Source organism: Coffea arabica, chromosome 6e, assembly GCF_036785885.1.
Source record: "Coffea arabica cultivar ET-39 chromosome 6e, Coffea Arabica ET-39 HiFi, whole genome shotgun sequence".
Taxonomy (NCBI): Eukaryota; Viridiplantae; Streptophyta; class Magnoliopsida; order Gentianales; family Rubiaceae; genus Coffea; species Coffea arabica.
The window spans coordinates 39,804,341-39,818,730 of NC_092321.1; positions in this window are offsets into that span (position 1 = coordinate 39,804,341).

Below are 14,390 nucleotides of genomic sequence, written 5' to 3' on the forward strand. Positions count from 1 at the left end.
ACGGATAAAGTTATCTTCCTCGCAATTAGAAGCCAACTCCTCGCGAGGTGGAGCATCTCGAGGGGCAGTGTTGGACCGAGCTTGAGAAAGCTCCACTTGGTCCATCCTTTGGTGTAGGGACTCCATAGATTCCCTAAGCATGCGTTTAAACTCCGCCATCAATGCTAGGTTATTCAATTTGGGGTCAAATTTGGATGTGTCACTCCCGTCCGCCATGATGTAGGTAACCTGCAAAAGTTAGTAGAAAAACAAGTATATATATGTGTGCCTCACTCAATCCCTCGTGTGTTTACACTCATGATACGTTCCTCGATCAACTAGTTTCGAGACACGTAGCACGTTTGCCCAAGGATCTAGCGAGGTTGTTCAACGCTTGGATTGCGGAACGTAGAATCAAACGGACGGCACGATTTGATTAAAGGCGGTAGAACGACACTCCGATGAAGGTGAATACTCCAGGGGAATAAGTCGGTAGAACAATCAGGGACAAGACGCAAGATTGCTCAACACCCTTGCCCAAGCAAGTGAAAGGCTCAAATTCTCTCTCAAGAAGAAGAATCGAAAAATAACAAACTTTATTGATAAAACGTCTCCCCTTCATGCTTACAAAACAAGCCTTTATATAGGCAAACTAACGAAACCCTAATGCTAGTAAAAAGGAAATAAGGGTTCGGCCAGGGACCTTCAGCAAGGGACCTTCACGCCTCCGCCTTTGGTGCTTCATGGGCTTGGGCCCATGTGTAGCCAACTTGCTTGACCCCTTCAAGCCTTCAATGTCTCTATGAAAGCCTTGAGTCAAGGCCGCCATCCGTGCACACATTAACTCAGCTCTCGTGTATGTCACTCAAGGCACTCTAATAATCTCACCAATGCTCTCAAACCCTCTTGATAGCGTACCTTGAAGAAATTAGAACTCCTTCAAGTAAACAATCAACTCACCAATTTTGGGTCACGAGACTGTGGCAATCCTCAATGGACTGGAGAGTGCACAATGGATGGAACTAATAGGGATTGACCCGAGGGACACAATGAAAGGGAAAGAGTCAAACGAAAGGACAAAGGACTAAGACACGGAAAAGACACGACCAAATGAGAAAAATACTCTTTTTTTTAGACGCAAGCTGCCCTTTGCTTGTTAGTAGGTCCGAATGGTCTCCAAAGGCAGAAATGGGTGGCGGCTAGCTTCCTAGAATGTAGGAAGAGGTGGCCGAAAAGGAAAAGGAAAGGGATGGCTAAAATGTAGGAAGGAAATGCCTAGAAAGTAGGGAAAGGTGTGGCCGAATGGAAGGAAAGATGAATAGCTAAAGAAACCCTAAAATTTAGGGGAAAGTGACAGCTAGAAAATAGGCTAAGAAGTAGGAGTGTCTTTGATTGGAGATCACTCAAGGTGTGGTAACCAACGAGATTAGGAAACCAATTGCAATTAGGAAACCCACTCGCAAAGTGATAGCTACTCACGGTTTTGGAAACCGACCTTCAAAGTAGCACTTCCAATCAAGTTACGGCCTTCAACAAGGAATTGGAAACCGACACAAATTAGGGAAGTGAATCAAAGTCACGGCTGACCCTAGGCTATTAAAACACAATTCGCGTGACACTTAACCCACAAGACAACAATTAAGCTCGAAAATTCTGATCACCACAATTTGGCACTTTTCAGTTTTGCTCAAGACAAGAACAACGAGTTATGGACAATCAAGATGGTGCAACTAACCCCTCTCAGGCTCCCCCCAATGGGTTACCCAAGATATACCAAAGAAAAACACAAAGACTCCAAGAAAACCCTTCACCACGGCTTGGGAGTATAAGAAATTTTTCACTAGCCGATTGAAACAAATTCCCAAGACTCAAGAGGTTCAAGAATTTCAAGAAGTAGTGGACCAAAACTTTTGATTTTGTTTTTGCCTTGTAGTTTCGGACACACTATGTAAGCTTCGAATAAGTTGGCAATAAAATTTTGAAAGTTCTTTCTTTTCTTAGCCGAAACAATTTCTTTGCTTGCTATTTTTTTTTTAACACAAAGCAAGAAAGTCGGCTGCTAGGGTTTTTGAACTTGGTTGGCCGGAACTAAATTTTTGTACGGCTGAAAAGACACCAAGTCAGATTACCCTCACTTGCCAAATTATTCCAAACACACTTGGATTGATTCACGAGTTCAAGAATGATAAGAACCAACTCTAGTGTTTCAAGAAATTCAAGATTGGTACTAGAACTTCAAGATTCACCAAGACTTGTAGCACAACTCCCAAATAACGGATTACAACCCCAAACAGCCCAAAGGACGCACAAGTCAGCAATGAACAAATTCGGACACAATAGCAAAGGTACGGCAGCAGCTTCTTTCCTTGTTTTTTTTTTGACTCAAGAAACCCTAAAGGCTCACGGTTTCAACACAAAGTGCGGGAGCCCCAAGCACGCGACACAACAACAAGGAACACGATCAAGAGGTGCGACACACAACCAAACAAAAAGGAAACCAAAGTGGACAGAATTGTGATTCAAGCAACCAAAAGAAGATCAATGACGCACAAGTGAACACAAAACAGAATTTTTTGACTCAAGAACAAGGCAAAACAGTTTCGGGAAAACTTGGATAGATTGAAGAAAACCACGGACAGAAATTTTGACACAAAACAACAAGAAAACAGATTTGAACAAGGCTTGGACAGATTAGCGACACTTGGACAGAAAATTTTTTTTGACTCCAAACAAGAACAGAAACGACACCAAAAGGAACACAATTAACGACGCAAAGGAACAAAGAAAAAGGATATACGTGATACCTTCAACTAGCTCTGATGCCAGCTGATACGAACAGCACCAATCTTGTGATGCAACCCGTACAGAAAGGCTAGGATCTAGAAGGCGATACTCACGTTGAAGACAAATGAACGCAGCGGAATCACCTAAACCCGTTGATCATGTGGTCAACGAACCTCGATATTGGTAGAGGATGCCACAATCTAGCGCGGTCCAAGATTGATAAGTCAATTGAATACCAAAGAAAATGATTCTAAGATATTCAAGGATGCTTCAAAGAAGTTTTGAGAGAACTCTCAAGTATTTTATTAATCTTCAAAAACTGCTCATTACAACCGAATTCCTTACTTAAATACTAACTAGTGATAAGAACTAATGGGCCAAGCTACTCCTAATGTGGCCCACATGGCCTAGCCACTTGACCCAATAACTAAATGGCGACCAAGGTCCGAACCACACGCTAGTTGGACCTTTTTATTACACACTACTAATACTAATAATGGACATGGATCCCTTAGCCGAAACATGGTCGGCTACTCTTCACACAGAGCCGAGATTAGGACAAGTCTTGCTTCGTGAAGGCCCTGATGGCCTTTGGCTCTCCACTAGACTTTCGGGCCGCACGAACCAATGTTTGTAATGTCTCATTCAATCTCTTCACGCGAGCTCGTGTCATAGGCCCCAATGGTACCTTCACTTGCTCCACTTGGATAGCTCTTTCGACCTCCTCATCAATTGGTGTTGGTTATCCGTGTTTGGTCCTGAAAAAAAACGAAAAAAAAAAATTTCTAACCGCTAGGATTCTTGTTTCTTATAGTGTTTTGTTCTTGTGTCTTGTGCAATCTGTCCAAAAGTTTAGACGCTAATTTGATGTGTGCACGAATCTCAGCTCACGCAGTGACCCAGTCCGAGTTCCATTGGGCCCAGTCACACGTGCACGAGCCAAGCTCTTCAAAGAATCCCTCCAAGCCCTTGTTCGAATTGTCCAAGACCAACATGGAGTCCATAGAGATATTGAAGGCTTGGAAGGAGACAATCAAGTTATCTACACCATGATCCAAGCCCATGAAGAGTCAAGTGGGCCTCCAAGCGAGTTGGCCGAATAGGGCCTAGGCCTTAGTGTTAGAGTGCGTGATGTGTGCATGGATCAGGGCCCACGCAATGACCCAGTCCGAGTCCCATTGGGCCCAGTCACACGTGCACGGGCCAAGCTCTTCAAAGATCCCTCCAAGTCCTCGTTCGAGTTGTCCAAGACCAACATGGAGCCCATAGAGATATTGAAGGCTTAGAAAGAGACAATCAAGTAACTTACACCTTGATCCAAGCCCATGAAGAGTCAAATGGGCCTCCTTGTGAGTCGGCCGAGTAGGGCCTTAGTCTTTATTACTTATTCAGTTGGAATAGTTGCTTAGTAGAAGGCATGGGCCGGCCCATCTTGGAGTCAAGATGGCCGACTCCCCTCTTAGGGTTCTTTAGGGTTTTTGTTTAGCCTATAAATAGGCTAGCTTTGTAAGATTAAGGATACAAGTTTCATGAATAAAGTTCTTAGTATCTTCGTTTTCTTCTTAAGAGAGAATTCGAGCCTTTAACTTGCTTTGGCAAGGGTTTTTGAGCAATCTTGCGTTCTGTCCTTGATTGTTCAACTAACCGATTCCCCTAGAGTATTCACCTTCATCGGAGTATCGTTCTACCGCCTTTAATCAAACGTGTTGTCCGTTTGATTCTTGGTTCCGCAAACCAAGCGTAGGACAACCTCGCTAGATCCTTGGGCAAACGTGCTACGTGTCTTGAAACGAGTTGATCGAGGAACGTATCAGTTGGTATCAGAGCTTTGGTTGAGGTACCTTCCGTTATATCCGTTATTTTGTCTTAGTTTTGTTGAATTCCGCTGCCTTGTGTCAAAAAAAAAATATATATATATATATATATTCTGTCCGCACTAATTTCGTTTGTTGTCGTGTCAAATTCTGGTTTCGGTTGTGTGTTTAAATCTGACCATTTGTGTCCATTAGCGTCCCATAGTTGCACTTCCAAAAGCTGTCCGCCCCTAGGTTCCTTGGTTGCAACAAATCTGTCCACGGCTTGTTGTCCTTGCAAGTCGCTAATCAATTTTTCCAATTCTGTCCAAAGTTGTGCATATTGTTGCTAGCTCTAATCTGACCAGATTTTGTGCTCTTGTTGCATCAATTCTGCCCAGCATTGGGTTATAGCCGAACTAAAAAAAAAAAAAAAGGCGGCTAGGGTTTTCCAAGTTGCGGCTAGGGTTTTTCTTTGTTGTCAAATCTGTCCAAGCTTTGTTTGGGTCATCCAAGTTGTTTTAGTTAGTTTTCTAAACTGATTTGTGGATCAAACTTGTTGGAGTTGTGAATCTTGAAGGAAACTACAAGCATCTAGGGTTTCTTGAGTTTCTTGAAATTAATCTTGAAGTTCTTGAAAGTTCTTGATAAAATCTTGGAGTTTTTGGGGGTGTTGGTTGTAGTAAGTTGGGGGCTGACCAGAACCTGGTTTTGAACCCTTTCGGCCAGGTGTAGTTATATTGCTAAGTCAAAAAAAAAAAAAACACAGAATCGAAACGAAAAAAAAAAGGAAGAAGAGCATTCTGGTAGAACAAAGGCCGAACAAGGGGAAGAGGGAAGTACTTGGGTTTTATTGCCAAAACAACAACCATTACATATTGTTTCCAAACAAACCAGAAAATTCGAACAGCAAACAGAAAGAAAGAAACTCAAAAGTTTTGGCCAACCTCTTCTTGAAAATCTTGATCACCTTGAGCCTTGATCACTTGTATCACCCTTTGAGATTCTTGAGGTTCTTGGTCATCTTGAGTCTTGAAGACTTGCACCTCTCTCCGAATAAAAAGTTTCTTGTAAGATCTTGCATCCATACGAGGCTTTCTTGGTTTAGGCGTAAATTTCTTGGGAGTTCCTTGAACAAGTCGCTTGGGAGATTCTTGAGTAACATTACTCGCGTTACCTTGGGAAGCCATTGTCTTGAACAAGGACCAAACTGTCTTGGAGGGGGAGGGGCCGAATTGAAACTGGTTTGGAGTAGAGAGAGAGCCGAACTTCTTGGAGGAAGGTGCGGCTGCCTAGGAGGGTTTTTATAGGAAGGTTAGCCGACTTTGGGAAGGACTTAAGAGGGAAGAAATCTGGAAATTTTAGAGGACCAATTCGGTTGAAGTAGGAAGCCACCAAATCTGGTTTGTGTTGGGTGTGAAGTGTGCGGCTGTGAGAGGAGGTTTTATAGGGAGTAATAGGCGACTTTGGGAAAGGATTAAGTGGGAGGAAATTCTGGAAAATTTCGGCCAAAGGGGAGAAAGGCTGAATCTGATTTTTGGAGAAGCCATTGGAAGTGTTAAAGGTTGATCAAGGGAGGACTTCAAGGCTGACTTGTTTTCCCAAATGCTTTAGGAAACTAAGTAAGAACTTGGATAACTCTAAGATCACTTGGACACCTCCCTACTCTCTCTCCTTGCTTTAGGGAACCACTCCTACTTACACTCTTACGTTTTAGGACCCACTCCTACATCTTAGGACTCCTAGGGTTTTGTTCTTCTTAGCATTTTTTTCCAAGTTTGTCCGTCCCAACAACCTTCAAATTCGACCACTCCATCTCAAATATATCATCCAATTGTGTCCTACACTCTTGCTTACTCTTGTGGGGAAAAGTTGGTGACGATTATTGGACTCGGGCAACATTTCTCAACTACCTAAACCAACAGGTGAAGGTACTTGGTAAATCTAATAGAGTGAATTGAGCACTACACACGAGCGTGAGGGACACACTAAGGGAGTGAAGTGAGGCTATACTTGCACTTTCCTTGCTTGTTACTAACCTTTTGCAGGGGCATCAAGAAAAACATGGAGCAACAACAAGCAACCACCGATCACTCATTGTTGTTCGTCGCAATGAAGAATGAGCTCAGGCGAATCAGTGAGCAACAAATGGAGGAGTTACACACTCGTTTTGACGAGTTGTCCAGGAGTCTCACACGAGGCTCTCGTTCGAGATCCTACAACCGGAGTAACCATGGCACCAAAGAGGCACATAGCGAAGACTACTCCGCTAGTGAGGATGAGGAGCGACCCGAGAAGCCTAGAAGGGACACGCCCAAGAACGAACTAAAGGGGCTTAAGATTCAAGTACCCGCGTTCAAAGGCAAGAGTGACCCTGAGGCGTACTTAGAGTGGGAAGGCCGCATCGAAATGGTCTTCGACTGCTACGACTATAGCGAGGAACAAAAAGTCAAAGTCGCCACCGTTGAGTTCACCGACTACGCCCTAGTTTGGTGGGACCAAGTGAGGACCCATAGGAGGAGAATGGGAGAACCGCGAGTCCGGACTTGGCGAGAGCTCAAGGCATTGATGCGAAAGCGATTCGTTCCAAGCTACTACAACCGAGACCTCCACTCCAAATTGTAAACCCTCACTCAAGGCAACATGAGTGTGGAGGACTACTACAAAGAGATCGAGATGGCCATGATGAGGGCGAACCTTCAAGAAGATAGCGAAGCAACCATGGCTAGATTCCTTCGAGGTCTCAACCCAGACCTTCAGGAAGCCTTAGAGCTTCAACACTATGTGGACATGCATGACCTTCTTGAACTCGCTATCAAGGCCGAGAGGGGAAAGAGACTAAGGCGAGGAGGCCGTACCTTCCAGTCTTCACACTCCCCCTCATGGAAGGGCAACCAACCACGGAGGGTGATCCACGATGCAGGATATTCGGCCACACCAACTTCTTCAAGCCGAATTCAAGGTAATGCTCCTAGCCGAAATTCCAATTCTACCCCTAACAAAGTTATCAATACATCCAGGTCTACGTCGAAGGCACCCCATGAGACTCCTAAGACTAGGAGTAGGGACATCAAATGCTTTAAGTGCCAAGGGTTTGGGCACATTCAATCTCAATGTCCAAACCAACGGGTCATGTTAATCACTCACAATGGCGAGATCGTGTCCGATGATGACGACTGTGAGGAGATACCCGAATTGACCAAAGGCGACTGCCGGGATGAAGACTCGGCTGAGGAAGATTGCTCGCCTACACAAGAAGAAGTAGGGTGTCTGGTGGCACGACGAGTGTTAACCGCCCGAGTAAAAGAGGACGAGCAACTCCAGAGGAAGAACCTGTTTTACACTCGTTGTAAAGTGGGTGACAAGGTGTGTAGCCTCATCATCGACGGTGGGAGTTGCACAAACGTGGCAAGCTTACTCATGGTTGAGAGCTTAGGACTTCCAACCACTAGACATCCACACCCTTATCGCCTCCAATGGCTGAGTGAGGATGGAGAGGTACGTGCCTTCAAACAGGTACGCGTTCCCTTTTCCATTGGAACTTACACTGATGAAGTTGTTTGTGATGTCGTGCCTATGCACGCCACCCATGTCATCTTGGGTCGACCATGGCAATTTGACAAACACGTCACCTTCGATGGAAGGGCCAACAAGTACACACTCTTGCATGATGGCAAATGCAAGGTCCTCACACCACTCACACCTGCACAGGTATATGAGGACCAATTAAAGTTGCAAAGAGAGTGTGAACAAGACCGTCAAAGGAAGAAGCAAAAGGCGGTCGACCCTGGCAAAGGCTCCACTTCTGCAAGTGAGCCATCGACCCAGGGTCAAGTGAGCACACCTAGTGTTACACGTGACAACTCACCCACTACACACACCACTAGGAAGCAAAACATGATTATTAAGGCTAAGGACGTTAGAAAAGTTGTGAATTTTGACCAGCCTGTACTCCTCATGATTTGCAAACATGTGCTCTTAGATGTTGTTGAACTCGATAAGGCATTGCCTGCGAGTATGGTAGCTCTCTTGCAGGAATTTGAGGATGTTTTCCCTGACGAGGTCCCAGATGGCTTACCACCCATTCGAGGGATTGAGCACCAAATCGACCTCATTCCTGGAGCGCCACTGCCCAACAAACCTGCTTACCGCATGGGTCCTGAGGAGACTAAGGAACTTCAACAGCAAGTTGATGGCCTGTTAGGTAAGGGTTGGGTGAAAGAGAGTCTAAGTCCTTGCACTGTGCCTGTGATACTTGTCCCAAAAAAGGATGGTACTTGGCGCATGTGCACTGACTGTCGGGCTGTAAATGCTATCACTGTCAAATATCGTCACCCCATTCCTCGACTTGATGATATGCTTGATGAACTCGATGGTGCTATTATTTTCACCAAAATTGACTTAAGGAGTGGCTATCATCAAATTAGGATGAAAGAGGGCGATGAGTGGAAAACAGCCTTCAAAACCAAACATGGTCTCTATGAGTGGCTAGTCATGCCTTTTGGCTTGACTAATGCCCCTAGCACCTTCATGCGACTAATGAACCATGTTTTGAGACATTTCATTGGCAAATTTGTCATTGTTTACTTTGATGACATCCTGATCTATAGTCGTAGTGAGCATGAGCACTTAGAGCATGTGAGATTAGTTCTTGAGACACTTTGACAGGCGCGTCTGTGACAGCCCCACCTTCCCCTAAGGCGAACCAAAGGGGTTAGCGGACTGCCTGTCCAGCTCTCGCCAGGACTAACGGTTCAGTATAGAGCGAGCTAATACGTTCCGGAACATACAACGCGCGTAAACAAGTCAAAAGGGCAAAAATAAAAAAAATCGAAATCGGAGTCGGCCATAAATAGTAACCGACCCGTCAGAACCCAGCCAAATATCAAGCAAACATTCACATCTTGAAATTTAGCATTTACAAGCCAAAATGGCATACAAAAGTATTCAAAAGTGGATACATGTCTGGTTTGCCAAATCAAAAGAGAAACGGTCCCAAAAGTACATTTAGGGTTTCAATAAATGAGCTATACAAAAGATATGTCCAACTAGCTCATTTCGGCAACCAATTATCAATTGCAGTCCAAAAGTATTTATTTTCCTGTAAGGAAAACAAAAAGAATAGAGTGAGCTAATTGCCCAGTGAGATAATACTACTCAAGCAACCAAGTTCATATAAGCATCAAGCTTTTCATTTCAATACATCAAAAGTAAACAAAGGCACACATTAATGGTGGTGATAAAAGGATACGGGCGGCTCTCAAGAGCCCTTTTCCTCGTTTGCATTCTTGATCGAAGGTCATTGACCCTCCGTCAATGTTTAAGAGTAACCAACTGTAGACTCCACTTTACTTCCATTCCTTCCACCCAACATACCCCTACCGGGCCCGAACTCCAAACACTTGCACTGTGGTATTACTCGAGTATACCGGAATCGAGAGTCTCTCATACTACAAGATTCCATATAACATTTCCCCAAGGATCATTAATTGGCACGACCAAGCCCTCGCCGGCTCGATTCAATCAACTACCAATGGGGTTGAGCTCAATGATAACAATTGTAGTCGTTGGATACTCGTCCAATCGACACCAAGTCAAGTACTTTCATTTCATGTAACATTTCATATAACATTCCAATAACATGATAAACAATAAGTGAGAGTGATAAAGTACGCTCTCACTTCAATCAATTAACATTCAACTCATCAAGTTCAAGTATCAAAGCTATATAGTAACACACAAGTGAGTAGTACACTCACCAAGCTTGCAAATGGTGTTTCATACACTTCCGTCAAAAGAACGTCGTGAACCACCGTCACGCCCTAAAACATGCAAACAAGTACAATGAGACTCGATAACGAGTCATAAACCAATGCCAAACACGACCCCAATAGGGTTCCATAAGCATATACAAGCATTAGGGGAAACCAGAAAATCCGGAAATGGCATTAGCTTTAGCCCTGAAAAAAATAGTTTTTGACCTCATTTTGCGGTAATGGCACCAAAGGCACTACAATTATTGGATGAAGGTCCAAGACCCACCGTTTCGAAGCTAAGAGATAGGGATACAATATTACAGAAGGTCACTCAACCCAGTTTCGAGTGTAATCAGGTCAAAAATGCAATCTACTATACCAGAACCGCAAAAACAGATTCACAGAACGCATTCTAGTGTAAACATCATAAAACAGCCTAAATAAGTCCAAATCCAGAAATTCCAAAGCCATTTGAAAGCTAAGAAACAGGGATACATTTCATCAGAAGACCTCAACAACCAATTCGGAAGCATTCCTAACCAAAATAACCAATTACAGAAGCAATTCCCAAATTCGGGTAAAACCAGGACAGCAAGGGTAATTTCGACTTTTCTCAAGCTACGCTACTCCGATTGACCTGAAATTTTGTAGGCACATCTAAAATACCATTCCGTACAACTTTAATGTTTTAACCCAAGGCCAATTCGGCCCATAGCTATGAGCTACAGTACCAGGCAGAATGAAGAACATCAAACCCTAATTTTTTCAATTTTCTTCCAAAACAAAAATTGCTTGCAATTATCCACTTTTTCCACCTCCTATATCCCTTACATACCATTTCCAATCATCATACATAGCCACACAATCATATTCATATTAAAACAGAAAAATCCCCAATAATTACAAAAGTTCACCAATTCAACCAAAAATCACAATATAATCCATAAAGTTGCATCTTATTCCACCGCTAAGCATAAATTAAGCATCATTAGAGGGAGGAGAGGGGTTCTCACAACTCACCTTAGAAACAAGAGAGAGAGAGCAACTAGTCCTCTTAGCTTTCCAAATAACTCCACACAACATCTCACTATCACTCCCTTAAGTGATTTTATGGAGCAAAAACAAGATTGGATGGTTGAGTGAGTTGATTGAAGCAAGATTGAAGCCAAAAACTTGAAGAGTTTTCTTTCTGTTGTTGCTTGAAGAGCTCGGCCAAGAGGAAGAGAAAATGGTGAATTTTTGGTATTTTTTTGATTTATTTGGTCAATGGTAAGAAAATGAATAGTGGTCTTACAAGTCCCTCCAATCAAATGGTGACACTTGTCACTTATTTAATGCAAGTCCATCACTTTGTTTCCTCTCACACCAATCCAAATTGTAACCTCTACTTATCTCTTAACACCCGGTAAATTAATTCCAGTATCCAAAACTTAACCTAGTTGGTCGAATTTTTCCGAACTTTTCGTACTAGTGGGTCCCACGTCCGGTATACGCTCTTAATTTCTCAAAACCTATTCGATACTAGAAAAATCATCTAAAACTATATCTGCTCCTTAAAAGTATCTAAAATTTTTCCTAATCACGAAAATGCAGAAAACAAGCCATGAAAGATAATAAAACCTAGAAAATGGAAAAAAATACGGGTTCTCACACTCTCTCCCCCTTAAAAGAATTTCACCCTCGAAATTTCTCACCTCAACTCACGAAAAGGTTAAGGTATTTCTTTCGTATTTCTTCTTCCACTTCCCAGGTAGTCTCCTCTATCCCATGATTTCTCCATAGTATCTTCACTAACGGAATCTGCTTGTTTCTGAGCTCTTTGACTTTCCGGTCAAGCACTTGGACAGGTTTCTCTTCGTAAGCAAGCGATTCGTCTACGTCGATCTCCTCTGGTTGTAAGACATGGGATGGGTCGGGATAGTACTTCTTTAGCATCGAGACGTGGAAGACGTCGTGTATTCTAGAGAGACTTGACGGCAATTCTAGTCTATATGCCACCGCACCTATCCTCTGCAGGATCTTGTAAGGTCCGACGAACCTCGGTTGCAATTTCTTTCCTCTACCCACCGTGACACTCCGTAACGGTGTAATCTTGAGGAAAACACGGTCTCCAACTTCGAACTCCAAGTCTTTTCTTCGGTTGTCGGCGTAACTCTTTTGTCGGCTTTGAGCAGTTTGGAGTCGTTGCCGTATCAACTTGACCTTTTCTCGCGCCTCCTCCATCCATGGAATAGTGGTTGGATCCAGTGCCTTCCTCTCACCAACTTCATCCCAGTAAATTGGTGACCGGCATTTTCGTCCATATAATGCTTCATATGGAGCCATTTGAATCGACGAATGGTAGCTATTGTTGTACGCAAACTCTACTAAGGTCATGTGTTGGCCCCAGTTGCCTCCAAAATCCAGAATGCAAGTCCGTAGCATGTCCTCGAGAGTTTGGATTGTTCGCTCCGATTGTCCATCCGTCTGAGGGTGATAGGTCGTGCTCAAGTTGAGTTTCGTCCCTAGTGTCTCTTGGAATTTCTGCCAAAATCGAGATACGAAACGTGGATCTCGATCGGAGACGATGCTCACAGGAACACCGTGTAGCTTTACAATCTCGTCCATGTACAGTTGAGCCAATTTATCCATGGAGTACTTCATGTTTACTGACAAGAAATGGGCCGATTTGGTTAATCGATCGACGATCACCCAAACGGCATCGTGCCCTCTTTGCGTCCGCGGCAAACCTGAGACGAAGTCCATGGTGATGTTTTCCCACTTCCACTCGGGTATCTCAAGGGGTTGTAACAAGCCCGATGGTTTTTGATGCTCTGCTTTAACCTGTTGGTAAACGAGACATTTTTGCACGTACAGAGCGATTTCCTTCTTCATATTATCCCACCAATAGGTTCCTTTCAGGTCCTGATACATCTTGCTACTACCCGGATGGATTGTATACTTGGACCGATGGGCTTCCTCTAGAATCTCCGTTTTCAACGATTCATCTTTTGGCACCACTATTCGGTTCCGGTATTTTAAAATACCTTCAGGACTGAAATTGAAGTCAGTCGTTTCTCATTTTCCCACTTTCTCTCCCTATTTCTGCACCATCAAATCCTCCTTTTGAGCTTCGTTAATCCTCTCCAAGAGAGTGGAGGTTACCCTAATGTTACCAAAAATCACTTTATGATTCCCAAGGTAGGGTTTCCACTCGCAAACCGACTCTAGTAACTTCCACTCTTTAATCATTAACCCGGCTACTTGTGCCTTGCGACTCAAAGCATCGGCCACTACGTTCGCCTTGCCTGGATGGTAGTTGATGGTACAGTCGTAATGCTCCAGAAATTCCATCCACCGTCGCTGCCTCATGTTTAATTCCTTCTGTGAGAAGAGGTACTGGCTTTTGTGATCGGAGTAAACCTCGAAGGTTACCCCATATAGGTAGTGCTCCACTTTTTAAGAGCGAAAACAACAACAGCTAGCTCCAGATCATGTGTCGGGTAATTCTGCTCGTGAAGTTTTAACTTCCTAGAGGCAAAAGAGATCACATTATGGTTCTGCATTAATACACAACCCAGGCCTTCTCATGACGTGTCTGTATACACAGCAAATCCGTCCACCCCGTTTGGTAAGACTAGCACCGGAGCCATGGTCAATTTTTTCTTTAATTCTTGAAAACTTGTCTCACTTCGGGCATTCCAAATGAATCGACCATGTTTCTTTGTCAAGTCAGTTAGGGGACCGGAAAGTTTGGAAAAGTCCTTGATGAAACACCGGTAATATCCAGCCAGTCCTAGAAAGCTGCGGATCTCTGTGAGATTTTCTGGCCTCTTCCAATTAGTCACAGCCTCTACTTTCGTCGGGTCAACTGAAATACCCTCTTGAGAAATTACGTGTCCCAGAAAAGCAATTTTCTCCAGCCAAAATTCGCACTTGCTGAACTTGGCGTACAGTTGATGGTCTCTTAGGGTTTGTAAAACAACCCTCAAGTGCTGCTCATGCTCTTTACGCGTCTTGGAATAGACTAGAATGTCATCAATGAAGACCACGACAAAGCGATCCAGATAGGGCTTAAACACCCTATGCATTAAATCCA